At 40.8% G+C, this 15,173-nt stretch overlaps 1 long non-coding RNA gene and 1 pseudogene across 1 annotated transcript in view; one reads left to right on the top strand and one right to left on the bottom strand.

Moving 5' to 3' along the window:
- Nucleotides 1-15,173, top strand: part of LOC147027595 (uncharacterized) — a 114,132-nt gene that overhangs the window by 31,548 nt on the left and 67,411 nt on the right. The gene's annotated exons all lie outside the window — the stretch shown is intronic.
- Nucleotides 8,418-12,483, bottom strand: LOC147027596 (uncharacterized; annotated as a pseudogene).

The following is a 15,173-nucleotide window of genomic DNA, read 5'->3' as shown; positions in this document are numbered from 1 at the left end:
CTCTCTCTCTCTCTCTCTCTCTCTCTCCCTCTCTCTCTCGCTACCCCTCTCTCTCTCTCTCTCTCTCTCTCGCTACCTCTCTCTCTCGCTACCTCTCTCTCTCGCTACCTCTCTCTCTCGCTACCTCTCTCTCTCGCTACCTCTCTCTCTCGCTACCTCTCTCTCTCGCTACCTCTCTCTCTCTCTCGCTACCTCTCTCTCTCTCTCGCTACCTCTCTCTCTCTCTCTCGCTACCCCCTCTCTCTCGCTACTCTCTCTCTCTCGCTATCTCTCTCCCTCTCTACCTCTCTACCTCTCTCGCTCTCTCTCTCTCTCTCGCTACCTCTCTCTCTCTCTCTCTCTCGCTACCTCTCTCTCTCTCTCTCTCTCGCTACCTCTCTCTCTCTCTCTCTCTCTCGCTACCTCTCTCTCTCTCTCTCGCTACCCTCTCTCTCTCTCTCTCTACCCCTCTCTCTCTCTCTCCCCTCTCTCTCTCTCTCTCTCTCTCTCTCTCTCTCTCTCTCTCTCTCTCTCTCTCTCTCTCTCTCTCTCTCTCTCTCTCTCTCTCTCTCGCTACCCCTCTCTCTCTCTCTCTCTCTCGCTACCTCTCCCTCTCTCTCTCTCTCCCTCCCTCTCTCTCTCTCTCTCTCTCGCTACCCCTCTCTCTCGCTACCCCTCTCTCTCGCTACCCCTCTCTCTCGCTACCCCTCTCTCTCTCTCTCTCTCTCTCTCTCTCTCTCTCCCTCTCTCTCTCTCTCTCTCTCGCTACCTCTCTCTCTCTCTCTCTCTCTCTCTCTCTCTCTCTCTCTCTCTCTCTCTCTCTCTCTCTCGCTACTCTCTCTCTCTCTCTCTCTCTCTCTCTCTCTCTCTCTCTCTCTCTCTCTCTCTCTCTCTCTCTCTCTCTCTCTCTCTCTCTCTCTCTCTCGCTACCTCTCTCTCTCTCTCTCTCTCTCTCTCTCTCTCTCTCTCTCTCTCCCTCCCTCTCTCCCTCTCTCTCCCTACCTCTCTCTCTCTCTCTCTCTCTCGCTACCCCTCTCTCTCGCTACCCCTCTCTCTCTCTCTCTCGCTACCTCTCTCTCTCTCTCTCTCTCTCTCTCTCTCTCTCTCTCTCTCTCTCTCTCGCTACCTCTCTCTCTCTCTCTCGCTACCTCTCTCTCTCTCTCTCTCGCTACCTCTCTCTCTCTCTCTCTCGCTACCTCTCTCTACCTCTCTCTCTCTCTCTCTCGCTACCTCTCTCTCTCTCTCTCTCGCTACCTCTCTCTCTCTCTCTCTCTCTCTCGCTACCTCTCTCTCTCTCTCTCTCTCTCTCTCTCTCTCTCTCTCTCTATCTCTCTCTCTCTCTCTCTCTCTCTCTCTCTCTCTCTCTCTCTCTCTCTCTCTCTCGCTACCTCTCTCTCTCTCTCGCTACCTCTCTCTCTCTCTCTCTCTCTCTCTCTCTCTCTCTCTCTCTCTCTCTCTCTCTCTCTCTCTCTCTCTCTCTCTCTCTCTCTCTCTCTCTCTCGCTACCTCTCTCTCTCTCTCTCTCTCGCTACCCCTCTCTCTCTCTCTCTCTCGCTACCCCTCTCTCTCTCTCTCTCTCTCTCTCTCTCTCTCTCGCTACCTCTCTCTCTCTCTCTCTCTCGCTACCCCTCTCTCTCTCTCTCTCTCTCGCTACCCCTCTCTCTCTCTCGCTACCCCTCTCTCTCTCTCTCTCGCTACCCCTCTCTCTCTCTCGCTACAATGAAAGAAAACACAGGGACAACTTCACAAGCATAAACAAGGACACAAGGGAGTGAAATATGGGATAGGAAAATCACAATGAGACAGAGTACTCACAGCATGAAGCAGGCAGCTGCCATTACACCACCTGCAACATGCAAAACGACCAGCAGCAGGTGAGAGAGGGGGAGAGGGAGCTTCAGGGAGTAGGGGAGAGAGCAAAAGTACATTTGTGTGTTTGTTCTTTTATGCATTCGGACCCTGCAGGAACCAATGCAACCGAACTTTGCATGGCCTCCACTTTCATCCAGAGGAAGGTCGAGGGCTATGTTTGAATAAAAAAATTGGCCTCAGATAAAACCAAATAATTGGCCTTCAAGCCTCGATCGGGTTTTGTGCTTATTCATTGCATGGGTTTCTTTTTTCCCATGAGCAATCGAGTAATATGTACAGTATTGTGAATATCGTACGTTGAGGTTGGAGTGAATTGTTGTCAACAGCACAAATTTAATTGTTATAGTGTTTACATGTACACCTGTTTTTTAAAAGATTGCTTTACACAGGTTTATTATAACATTTTTGTGTTCAGGCCTCGAGCAAGTATGTTTCTTACACACTCCCTTGATCGAGTAATATGCATTGTAAAGATCACATGTTGAGGTCATATGATGTATGCAAGCTAATAACAGAAACTCTGCATGCCCTTGGTACGTTTTTTTCCCCTTCCTCTAATCCTCTTCGTCTCTGTACAATTCATCTGTTGCTTTTTGAACTTTAATGTACTGCATCACAAAGATCGGCATGATAAGATGCCCACCGGAGTACTTCTTGTGGGTTCACTCACGTGATCATAGAAATAGCTCTGCAATGTACCATTCAGGGAGCATTGCACTCCAGAATTTTATAACACCACTGTGTTCATGCTCCCTACTTTAATCCTCCCAGTCTGTTGTGTGGAAATTATTCGGGCTCAACTAGTAATGTTAATTACTCTGTCGTTTATTTATTTATTTTTCATTCCCAAGTCATGAAAACTATCTTTGTGTGTAAGTGATCTGCCTCTGGGCTACCAAGATATTTTGGATTCTGACTTCGAGTCAACTTTCAAGGGTGCACTTCTGTGATTTTATATCTTAACCTACCTCACTTGCATAATAAATACTGCGAAATGCCACTAAAAATGATCCCTGATGGACAGAAACAAATCAGATGCAAAGAGGATGGTAGTCTACAGGCCACTTGAGACTCAAGACCAGAAACAGGCTCGGGTTGAGGATCAACGTGCAAGACAAGCAACCTCCAGGGCAGCATGTTGGACACCCTGAGAAGATGAAGCATTTTGATACGAGTCCAAGTGCATTTTGCAATAGCCAAGATTGGTAATTCGTATAAAACCATAAACCCAACATTCTCCAATTTGTCATGCAGGAAATATTTCAATACGTATTGCAATGAATTTCCCTGGGCAATGCCAGGTAATTCAGCTATAACAAGAAAAAAGAGCAATCAGAGGTTGCAGACCCTTGCCAGGACTTCTTTTGTGTACTGGTGTGTTCCATAATTAATAAGAAACATATCTAGAACTGCCACTTTATAACTGCTGGCAGTGATGACAGCATAAGAAGACATCCCGCTTTGATTGGACACCTGACCCTGACCCATGACCCATTTTTCATTATTATTCAGTTGAATTTAGAATGGGATTAAAATAAATTCAAATCAATTGGAAGACCAAATAGCTACAGTCCTGCATTGGAGTACGTAATCAGAAAGAACCTGGATAGGATTCACATTTCAGCTGCTTCTCCTTTATCCTCAAACCCATCCAGGTACAGCCAAGTGAGCCTTATTCAAATATAAAAAATAACCCAGATCAAAAAAAAGAATAATTCTGGCTCCCAGACCAGACACAAAAGTGTATCTTCTGATCAAGTTGAAATTTAAAACATATATTTCCCATCCCAATTAGATAATAATTGTGAAGTTTCATGTCGATTGATTAAACGGTTCCAGAGAAAACATTTAATATTTTTATTAAATCCAATATGGCTACCAAACCATGTGACCTGTCAATGATTCCTGAGCAACCTTGTACTGCCATGGCTTGGGGAACATTTCTGTGAAGTTTCCCCTCGATCTGTCCAGCCGTTCTGGAGAAGATTTTTATAGGTTTGGGGTAAATCCAATATGGCTGCCAAACCATGTGACCTATGACATAATATGTGAACCTTTTGTTCCTCATGGAAAGGCAGTCATACGTGTAAAGTTTCGCCTCGATCTGTTCAGCCACTTCAGAGAAGATTTTGAAGATTGAAAAAACCCCAATATGGCTTCCAAATCATGTGACCGATGACATCATGTTTTTTTTTTTTCTTTGGACCATTTTATCCCGAGATGATCCTCAAAAATTTCCATATTATCAGAGGTAGTGTTCTACAAATGCAATTATGACGTCATAATGAAGGCACCTATGACGTCATAAAAACACACTTATTCCCCGTGAAGAGTACTTGCCATGTGCCAAGTTTCAATGTTTTCCTTATTGCGGTTTCAGATACAGAGGTCCAAATTTTTTCCATTTTTGCAACATAGCTGCCACACCACATGACCTATGACATCATAATTATCATTAAAACATTCTACATGAATAGTCACTCTGATGGTGAGAATTTTGTCTCCATCCAAAGAGTGTTTGTGGAGAAAAGCACAAAAGTTCTGTGTGGACAAACAGACAGACAAACGAACCCAAATGCAATGCCCTCTCCTTCGGCGAGGGTAATTCGTGTGAGCTGATCAAGTCTCAAAGCGACGTTTCGTTTGTGACACACAAACTTCTTCAAAGCCCCATGAACAATCGAGTGTGTGGACCTGCTTTATTCTACCTTGTGTTAATCCTCTTCCGGTCCAACACACTGATTGTTACCAAATTTCTTCCCTCCCCATTGTTCACACTAATCACCCTTGATTGATCGTCTACTCCCTCTGCATCTGTTTCCTGCGTGATCCGGTAAAATAAGGATGTGCATTAAAACAAGTTATTGGGCATGGACTGCACATCCGGGTTATTCCTCCTTGGTGATGTGATCTGATCACGAGGTTCTGTTGTGGGTGGAGTGAGCCTGCCTCAAAGAAGATTGCGTGATGGGATGTATCTGTGGTAGAGTGATTGCTGTGTCCTCTGGGTTCCATGTTCTCGGCACGTTGTGGGTTATTTGTGGTCCACACTGTCCTCGTTTTTGGAGTTTGTACCAACCACTTTCTGCTTTTTGGATCAAGGGGTAGTACTTAGCGGGACATTTTAATGTTTCTTCTGTTAATCTGTCATGTGCTTTAGCATGCCAAGACCATAAAATTGGCCTGCGCTGTTTGTTTGGAGTAATGTCCAGAATCATATGCAGTGATGTGCTGTGGCACTCTGTGAGGCCTTTCTCAGCACATCAAGGTTTGAGTGTTCGTTCGTCATTGCTGGATGAGCATAAGCAGGCCTTTTCAGTTTGCTTCTTTTGTCAGGACACTCCTTATTCGGTTTACCCTATATTTACACATTTTGATTGTTTGTGGCACAAAACATAATCGCTAACATTTGTGTTTAATCACCACCATTTTAGTGATTGGCCTAATTCAGTAATATTCATGATCATCTAATTTTCTGATTATAAACACATAAAGTGTGCCAATTTGCAAAAAACAATAACATATTTTGCTCGACGTATCCTGAATCTGATTCAGTTTACAGTGTGACTTGTTGTTACTAATTTTCGTTCATCCTTAAATCACAACCTCATGAGACAATTTCTCATCTTTTTCTCAGTTTCTCATCATCTAATTGTACTTTAGCATGTACAAAAGCATTCATTAACATATGATTAGTTTTAAGCAAGAAGAGGATCAGGTAATCATAAAATGATTCATAATACATTACATGCAACGCCTGTTGATGGCCACCCAAGCTGTTTTGATTAAGAACGCAAAAGACTACAAAGTAACTGGACATTTTGATGTCATTGTGTGTTGAACGTGAGGCATTGTATAATTTCCCTCTGGAAATGCTCAAGAATGAACAAATATTTGACATATTTGAAGTGCACATACGTGTGTATCGTATACGACAGCTTGTGGTTCCCCAGCTCCCCCAACATTTTCAATGTCGAGACATGTTTCAGCCATTGGATGACAGCATCTACATCCTGGGAGAACATTAGCTTTAACCATTGAATTCTAGCTCTCGCAACTTTTGCCACCGAGTTAACCCAAAACTTGTATTGGCAGTAGATATGCAGAGCAAACAAGTGATTGTACACTGTAACATCATCAAGCCACCTGAGACCTATGGTTTCACTTACAATTTTCAAAAGAAAATCTGAGGTTGAGCTCTAGGTTTTTTTTTTGTCTGTGTACGTAGTCGATCGAGGCTTGTGGAAGAACAAGCACACCAAATGGATCAGGACGTAGCAGACAAAAATAGGACACAAAATGCACGCATGAGGAAGGAAGCTCCCAGGAGGAAAAAATGGAAAATTAGGAGGGAATTGGGGTGGGGTTAACGAGGGTAGAAAAGATCATGGTTTTGGATTGGGGATGATCTGAGATGGCGGTGAACAGCCATCTTGAAGACCTGGAGGGAAGAATGATGTTGAAGAGGATGTGAAAGTTGATTCCACAGGTAAGAAAGAACAAGAACAAATGAGTGGAGGTGAGCAGTGATCCTGGATTGAAGTCATTTTAACTCAGAAGAGGGTGGATGGTGCAACATGTGAGCCCTGCGGAAACGTGGTTGGGGGGAGGGGGTGATAATTCACTGAAAGCGCAGAGGGTGCAAGACCAGAAAGGAAGCGGTAGAAGACAGAGACCACCGACCTGTCTTCGATGGCGAATTGATAAGCCCATAGACTTCAGCATGGGAGAAGACAGATGTTGAAGGCCTTGGTTTCTGCAGCGTCAAGCTGAGCAAGAAGTGAGGGAGGGGAGCCAGCTCAGAGGGGAGAGCAGTACTCCATCAAGTTGTGGATGAAGGCCTTGTAGGTGGATAAGAGTTCAGGTGTGCCAGGGAAGGATTTGTATTATGGAAGATGGATGCTTCGTTGGCTGTCTTTGGAGGACATTGTCAAAATGTGGTTTGCCCAAGAAAGATCATGGCTAATAGTGAGACCCAGGAGTTTGATTTCTTGAACCTCCAACAGAGGATTGTTTAAAAAAAGTAGATTGTGGGGTTTTCCAGACAGTCCTTTCTGAGAGAGATAGTGAGAGTGTGATATTTCTCAGGATTGAAAGACATATTCCAAGTGTTTTACCAGCTTGTGATTTTTTTTTCAACGTTTTAAGAGAGGAAAGAGGCTGCAGCCTGCCTGTCTGAAGGATGAGGGATGTCACAGTGCAGGGTGGAGTCATCAGGAAATAGATAAAGGGGATTTTCCAGCGTCAGAGAGATCGTTGGTGAAGATCAGGAATGGGACTGGGCACAGAACACTGCCTTGTGGCACTCCAGCCTTGACAGGAAGAGGAGATGAAAGGATTCCGTTGAGTACCACACATTGGCTACGAGAGTAGAGGAAGTCAGTAAGCCATATGTGGAGTTGGCCTTGGATGCTGTATGCAGACAGTTTGGAGAGAAAGGTGGGATTGCAGAGTGTATCATGTTGCAACTGTTTGACATTGTGGTTAATAACTACCTTGTTGACATTGGTGGCTGTCTCTCCTGCTCTTCACTTGGACATATTAACCTTATATTTGTCCATTTTAAAGATAACTTTTACTCTTTCCTTCCATCACTTGTTCAGCATTAATTTTCTCTTATTTCCAAAGCAGTCACTGAACCATGTTCTGTGCTCAGCACTTCAACTGCTTATCACCTATTGCTGTTACTTAATTCCATTGCATGATTAAAAAAAACAAAAAATAATGGTTTCACAGCAACAGTTCGACATGGTTTATGAAGTTTCCTGGGTGGATATTTTGTGACTCAATGCTATGATGTATAAACCTGAAGGTGCATTCTTGATTATGGATTGACATTAAATTTGTCCGACAGGATGGTGCAGAGACAACACACTTACCTTTGAGCTGTCTAGTCTGGGTTTAATTCTCGTTCCATCTATAAAACTCGGTGCTTTGTCGGCAGGGCATTGCATCACCAAGTGTGCCGTTCTTCGGATGAGGTTAAGCTGGGTATTCTGTCTGTTGACATTAGTTGGTGCATATTAAAGATCCCACGAGTGTCTTTCGCCGAAGAGTAGGCAAGGTATCGGTGTCAAATTCCTGCCCTAAATTTCAGGGGGAACGACATCAGCAGCACATCCACACCCTTTTGGGAATGATGCACACCTGCATGCCAAATTCATACAAAGATACGAACCATTAAATTATGAAGTATTATTTCATAAACTTGGCAAAAGCAGCAGTTATAATGCACAGGTAAAGCAAGTTCACAATTATTTCCTGTGTAATTTCATTAGTTTGTGGAACAAACATTATTATTATTGTCTTTATTCTGAGCTTGAATAGTCTGATGTTATGTGCAGGGTAATTTAATTTGAGGAGAATTTCAAGTGAGAGGTGCATTCTGCACATAGTGCATTCTGCATATCAGTGCACTATGATATGTAACAAAAATGACTTTCGTAGGATTTTTGTGCCAAAATTGATTTTTTTTTTTATTTTTTTTTTTATTTTTGCAGCTTTGTCAACTATATTAACAAAAATTCGGGGTTGAATTTTTTTCGTGAACCTTTAGGGTATTTTGGGGGGCCCTTTAGGGGGTGACCCCCCCCAAATATTGCTCTGCCTATATATTCGCTCCTAGACATGCTAGCTTCATAATCTTGGTGTCAAGGATAGGGTTTATGGGGGCTCTGAGTTCAAATATGATGGTTATGAGGTGATCTGAGGTCAAGGTCATCGGTCCAAGATCACCACAGGGTCATAAATGGCCTCAAAATGTCAATTGGCCAAAATAATTGAACTATATTGGATAATACCACTTTATATGGGTTTTTGTGGGTGAGGAATTCAATGGTGATATTCTTTTTTCATTGGAGGTCATGATAAGGTTCTAAAGGTCATTGTCAAGGTCATTTGGGTAGGTAAAAATATGCTGAAAACAAAATATGGCACATTTCGTGATATAACGTGCAAGTATAAAACCTTAATTTTGGCAAAAAAAATCCAGAGCAATTGCATACTATAATGCATCACATTCTTGATCTCATGACCAAAACTATAAACCTGTAAATTTATAAAACCAGAAAGCTGTACATTATACATCTTCATCCTCAATATCGTCATGCCTGACATTTTGACATTCGTGTTCATGACATTTGCAAAGCGGCGTGCAGAGGAGGTTGTTTTTTGCACAGGAACAGTTGCGTGCACAGGCAGAGGATTTACAGCCGCATTTGATCAGCTCTAGAAGTGCTTGTGGAGCAGGTAGTGCAAGACACCGTAGAGGGAAGATTGCACCATCCTCGAGGACCCAACCGCTCTTTTCCAAACTAGGAAGTTGGGGATGTGTAATGACATAAGCTTTGTTCACCATGCATACAAAGTTTGCCCGTTGAATATGAGGCAGCAGTGTAGCTCGGGTGGGGGACAGCATCTCAGACTCCATGTTTTTCAACCTGAAGAGCTCCCAGCGAAGTTAGGGGAGCGTCTCTGACTTGTCTCTTTGGGGAACTTGACTTGTCTCTGACTTCTTGAGCTCTGCACAATCAGCTGGCATACAACATCAACATTCTTCTTCACCTATGCTTGACGCTGTCCTGAGATTCTTCTAGCTTCAGAGCCATACATGATATGCGTTGTTACGAACTTGAGCATAGGGGGGTTTTTAAAGTCATTGAAGTCACCTGTGAATTTCCAATCTCTTACACCGAGAACCTCTTTCCACAGGGCACAAGATAGATCGATTAGAACCCATGCATCTGTGTCTGCAGTTGCAAACTCAACAGCTTGGCCCACTGACTTCTTCCTCATAACTCTGTAACTCTGCCTACGATTTGGAGGCTCAACAAATTCAACATTTGGCACATGCTGTTCAATCAACTCCCGCCAAGTGCTTCTTGTGATTGTCACTTCTCTGCTCATGAATTTTCTTCTCCTTCAACAGATCAAGATAAAAGTCATTTAACTCAGTCATGCTAAGGACACAGCCATCTACACTTAGGGAATCTCTCACATACACAACAAATTCAGCATCACACACATTTCTCACATGTCTGTATGCATCGATATCTCCAAGTTCCTTTCAACGTCTCTCTGCAAACCTAAGACAGTCTCGATGATAGTATTTCTCTAATGCTGCTGCATCTTCAGGATCTGACAGTTCAGCTAGACTCAATCTGACTAAGTCATCATCAGTAGCCCCTTTGATTTCTATAAACCTTTGACCCATAGGATCTGATACTACTCTGTGCAGCCCTTGGAATCATTTTGGACAAAAAGAACATGTATAGAATATACATTTCTTTTCCTTCGGAAGCACTTTAGCACCTTTCTGCCTTATAAGAGGCCTTGCTGCCTCAGATTTATCTGTCTTTGATGGCCTTCCACGTTTTGGAGTCGCTGGCAATACATCAGAGATAGAGGATGCATCAGAAAGAGTTGGTGTTTGGGGAAGAGCACGTTTTCTACACATCTCTAAGTTGGCCTTGTTTGCAAGAGGTTTGCGACACTCGCTGTGATAACAGACATTATGTAAATCTGACTCAGACAGGCTAATGAAATGATCTGCCAGTGATTTGAGGTTCACTTCACCTAGATTAACCCGCTCCACCACCTTTTCTTTTAGATCTTTCACGAGTGATATATCATGTTTATCAACAACTTTCTTATTGACAAAGTCTCCCTCCTTGCAAATGATGCAAGTCCTCACTTCTGCAGCTTTTTGTTGAGACATTTTTTCAGGTAGGTTAAAGTGTTCAGAGCTTGACTGCATGGGCACGTTCACAGTGATACAGGGAAACACCTGAAAATAAAGAAGAAAATAATGGGCAAGATGTACAGACCACCAGGTTCATACTCAGTTATTCTGCCAACACAGATTTGATAATTTTTAACTAAGAATGCCTTTTGCATTTAAAAAAATTATTTGATATCATATCATCATAGTCTACCTTTATATTACATAGAATGTTATTTTCATTGGAGTTGAATATGTGTATCGTTCTGTTTTAATGCTATAATTTTAGTCAGAAATGTATAGCACTTATAGGCCACAGTAGGGTGAATATACTGATTCTGGCTCACTTTTCCCTATGTAAATGAATGGAGGATTTTCAGCGATTCCCTTTTTTTTTCCTTAAAAATAAACCCCCTTTTTATCCCAAGGTATATTTATTTGTCTCCCCTTTTAACCTAGGGGCTCTCTATTCAAATAACCCATACAACAATATAAAGATTTGTTAAAGGTGATTCGAAAGAAATATCTGAAACGTCTAAGCCCCGGGACACTCTTTATCAAATAACCGATGCATATTGTTTAGCTCACTCATTGAACCTATAAACATTTGTTCATTCTCAAATTCCTTCAATAGTTTAATTTTCTTTGCACAATAATCCCCATCTAAAATATTGACAAACAAAACATTTGAATCTTTATATTTTTTAAGATACCCCTTTTGTGCCATTACAAAATGATAAACTTCTCTTAATGCTCTTGTTTGACCACCTCCTGAGCCACAGGTTATTTTTTAAGCCATGCCCACTTTTCATAAGCCCCGCCCACTTCCAAATGGAATTTTTTAAAGCCCTGCCCACTTTTCTTTAAGCCCCGCCCACTTTCCACAAGGTATTCAATAAGCCACGCCCACTTTCCTCTAAGCCCCGCCCACTTTTCTGTGGATTTTTTATAAGCCCCGCCCACTTTTCTTTAAGCTCCGCCCACTTTTGCTAAGCCCCGCCCACTTTTCATGAGGTATTTTTCTAAGCCACGCCCACTTTTCCTCAGCTCCGCCTACTTTTGCTAAGCCCCGCCTACTCTTACATCATTTCCAGTTCATCTCTGACTCACAAAGAAATCACTAGAAAATTCCAGCATGTTATGGTTTCCATGTTATGAAATGGTTTCCAGCATGTTATGAAATTCCACCAGGGAATTTCCACAGGAAACCACACCCAACAGTCTTTCCCTATAAAAGCCTCAAGCCCAGGCTCCATTTTAAACATTTTTTTGCTGGTGATGGTGTGCTGTGTGCTTGCCTGGAACTCTCTGACTTGTATGGAACTAAACCTTCAAGTTGATGAACTGGATTCAAACCTCTTATCCATTGAGGTAAGATTTTATTTTCCTATTTTTAGTTCCTTTTAAACATCGACTCGTTTAATAATTAAATAACTTAATTAATACATTATTATTTTCTCTCACAGGAAATTGTATCTGAAATGCAATATGAAAATACCGATTTTGCCACAACTTGGGGCGAAATTGTTGGCTTGGTTGAAGACCTTGTGAACGAGCAAGACCTTGAGTGGGATGACTTTGGGGTTCCTTGGAGATTGACTACTTGTATGGAACTAAACCTTCAAGTTGATGAACTGGATTCAAACCTCTTATCCATTGAGGTAAGATTTTATTTTCCTATTTTTAGTTCCTTTTAAACATCGACTCATTTAATAATTAAATAACTTAATTAATACATTATTATTTTCTCTCACAGGAAATTGTATCTGAAATACGAAATGAAAATACTGCTTTTGCTACAACTTGGAGCGAAATTGTTGGCTTGGTTGAAGACCATATGAGCGACCAAGACCCACAGAATGAGTTCGTCCTTGATGATCCAACCAAAGAGTTATACCTTGGAGACCAGCAAAGTCCTGAAAAAGAGTTTTGCAACAATAGTACTCATTGTGAGTTATCAAGACAATACCCCCTGAACAAGTTATACCTTGATGAGCCAGAATACAAGTTTTACCTTGGAGACTCACAATTTTCAGACATTTTGAAAAATGGAGTTTTCCTTGATGATCCACAGTTATACTATGTAAGATCTATCACCGAAACCCATCAAAATTGGAAAAATGGAGATTTCCTTGATGATCCAGTTATACTATGTGAGATCTATCACTGAAACCCATAAAAATTGGAAAAATGGAGTTTTCCTTGATGATCCACAGTTATACTATGTGAGATCTATCACTGAAACCCACTATATTTCTGGAAATTGTGATTCTACCTTGGAGTCTTGGATAGATGGTTATATTTTTGGAGACTTGAAATGTGGGTTCTGGCTTGATAACTTACAATGTGATACATATCTTGGAAACTCAACAGGAATGTGGTTATACCTTGGAGACTTGGAAAGTTGGGTTTATTTTGAAGACTTGAAATGCTACCACTCTTTAGGATCTAAACCTATCAAGAAAGTTCTTACTCCCTCTTTCTACGTCATCAAACCTGAAAGCCTTAAAAGACAGAATTGGAAGAAGAGAAAAAAACATAAAAAAATATACATTGTTCGTTCTGGGAAGAAAGTGCAGGCTTACTCCCCCTTTCTATGTCATCAAACCTGAAAGCCTTAAAAGACAGAATTGGAAGAAGAGAAAAAAAAAAAACGTAAAAAAAAAATATATATATATATATATATATATATATATATATATATATATATATATATATATATATATATATATATATATATATATATATATATATATATATATATATGTGGAAATCTCATTTTGAAAAAGACATTGTGTTGGGCGAGGATTGAGTTGGGGTTGAGATTTTGAATGTGAGGGTTGGGGTTTAGATTTTGAATGTGAGGGTTGGGACACGCACACGCACACGCACACGCACACGCACACGCACACGCACACACACAAACAAAAGTTAAGCCTTGACTATTCAGTTGAGGATTCTGTGTTTGGGGTTCACAGATCTAAGAACGTCCCCCTTGACACACATTATATACTGTTATACGCCTCGGACTTGGCCCTCGAGTGTCCACAATGGTGTATAGTAGGAGGGAGTGAAGCGCCAACCCATTGCTCCCATTACACACACACACACACACACACACACACACACACACACACACACACACACACACACACACACACACACACACACACACACACACACACACACACACACACACACACACACACACACACACACACACACACCCACCAACAAACAAAAGTTAAGCCTCAACTATTCAGTTGAGGATTCTGTGTTTGGGGTTCACAGATCTAAGAACATCCCCCCTTGACACACATTATATACTGTTATACACCTCGGACTTGTCCCTCTAGTGTTCACAAAGGTCTATAGTAGGAGGGAGTGAAGGGACAAACCATTGCTCTCATGGGTATTATCTGCTTCGTTTTTGTCTTTTGTAATACCTGTGAATAAAATGAACCTAAAATCTCTTCCCCTTCCAAATCATATATTTTATAAGTCCAAGGAACCGTATCTATTACATCAACAATTTTAAAAAGTTCTTTCGTCCATCGTTCAGTAAAACCCTTTTCAAAATGAGATTTCCACCTATATATTCTTACGATATCACCAACTTTGAACTTAGGTTTTCTGACATTAATCTCTTTTTCATATATTAATTTTGTCAATGTTTCTGATGGTTTCATATTTGTTGACGTGTGAATCGTGTCATTATACTTATCCACAATATCCTGAATAAAAGATGACCATTGTTGTGAACCGAGTTGTGTGAATTTTTTTATATAGTCTCTCTTTTAAGGTACGATTAAAACGTTCAACAACAACTGCCTTCCCTTCATTAAAGGTACTGTATAATGTAATACTGTTATTTTTTAGAAAATTCATAAATGTCTTGTTATAAAACTCTCTTCCCTCATCAGTCCACAATTTTTTTAGGTTTTCTCTTGCTTTTATTAAATATCTGTTGAAAAGCTGACATAAGAGTATTACCTGTTTTGTTTTTTAAAGGGACAACCCACGCATATCTACTCCTCAAATCAATAACGGTTAAAGCATACTTGTACCCCTTATCATTATTGAGTTCAATCAAATCAGCAGACCAGATATAATAAAGAAATCAATAACTTTTAGAAATTATTATAATTGTTTGATGAATAAGAAAGAAGAATATAGGAAAATGAATACAATAAGAAGTTATAAACATAACATATATAGTGAAGAAATAAATAAAAAGGCATTAGGAGCCTTTGATGATAAGAGATTTATTTTAGATAATGGAATAGATTGTGTTCCATATGGATATTGTATGATGGAGTGAATAGAATAGATTGTGTTTTAACGATGGGAAGATGGGTTAGGGTTTTTTAAGGGCTACCGCCGCGTTTTTTCGCGTATTAATCAAAAGTATTAATCAAACTAAAGAGTGGAGAAAATCTCAGTCTTGGTATATAAATGGAAAACATAATGAATGTGAAAAATATCAAATAAGTCTTATTGAAAAAATAACTAAAACAAAGGTAAATAAAACAAATAAGCGAATCAATTTAAAAACTAGTAAGTTAGAGGATGTAAAGAAAAAATGAATATCCTTGAATGCACT

This window comes from Eptatretus burgeri, chromosome 4 (assembly GCF_056783735.1).
Source record: "Eptatretus burgeri isolate ZD-2024b chromosome 4, Ebu_testis_v1, whole genome shotgun sequence".
Lineage (NCBI taxonomy): Eukaryota > Metazoa > Chordata > Myxini > Myxiniformes > Myxinidae > Eptatretus > Eptatretus burgeri.
This window is presented reverse-complemented; position numbering and strand designations above follow the sequence as displayed.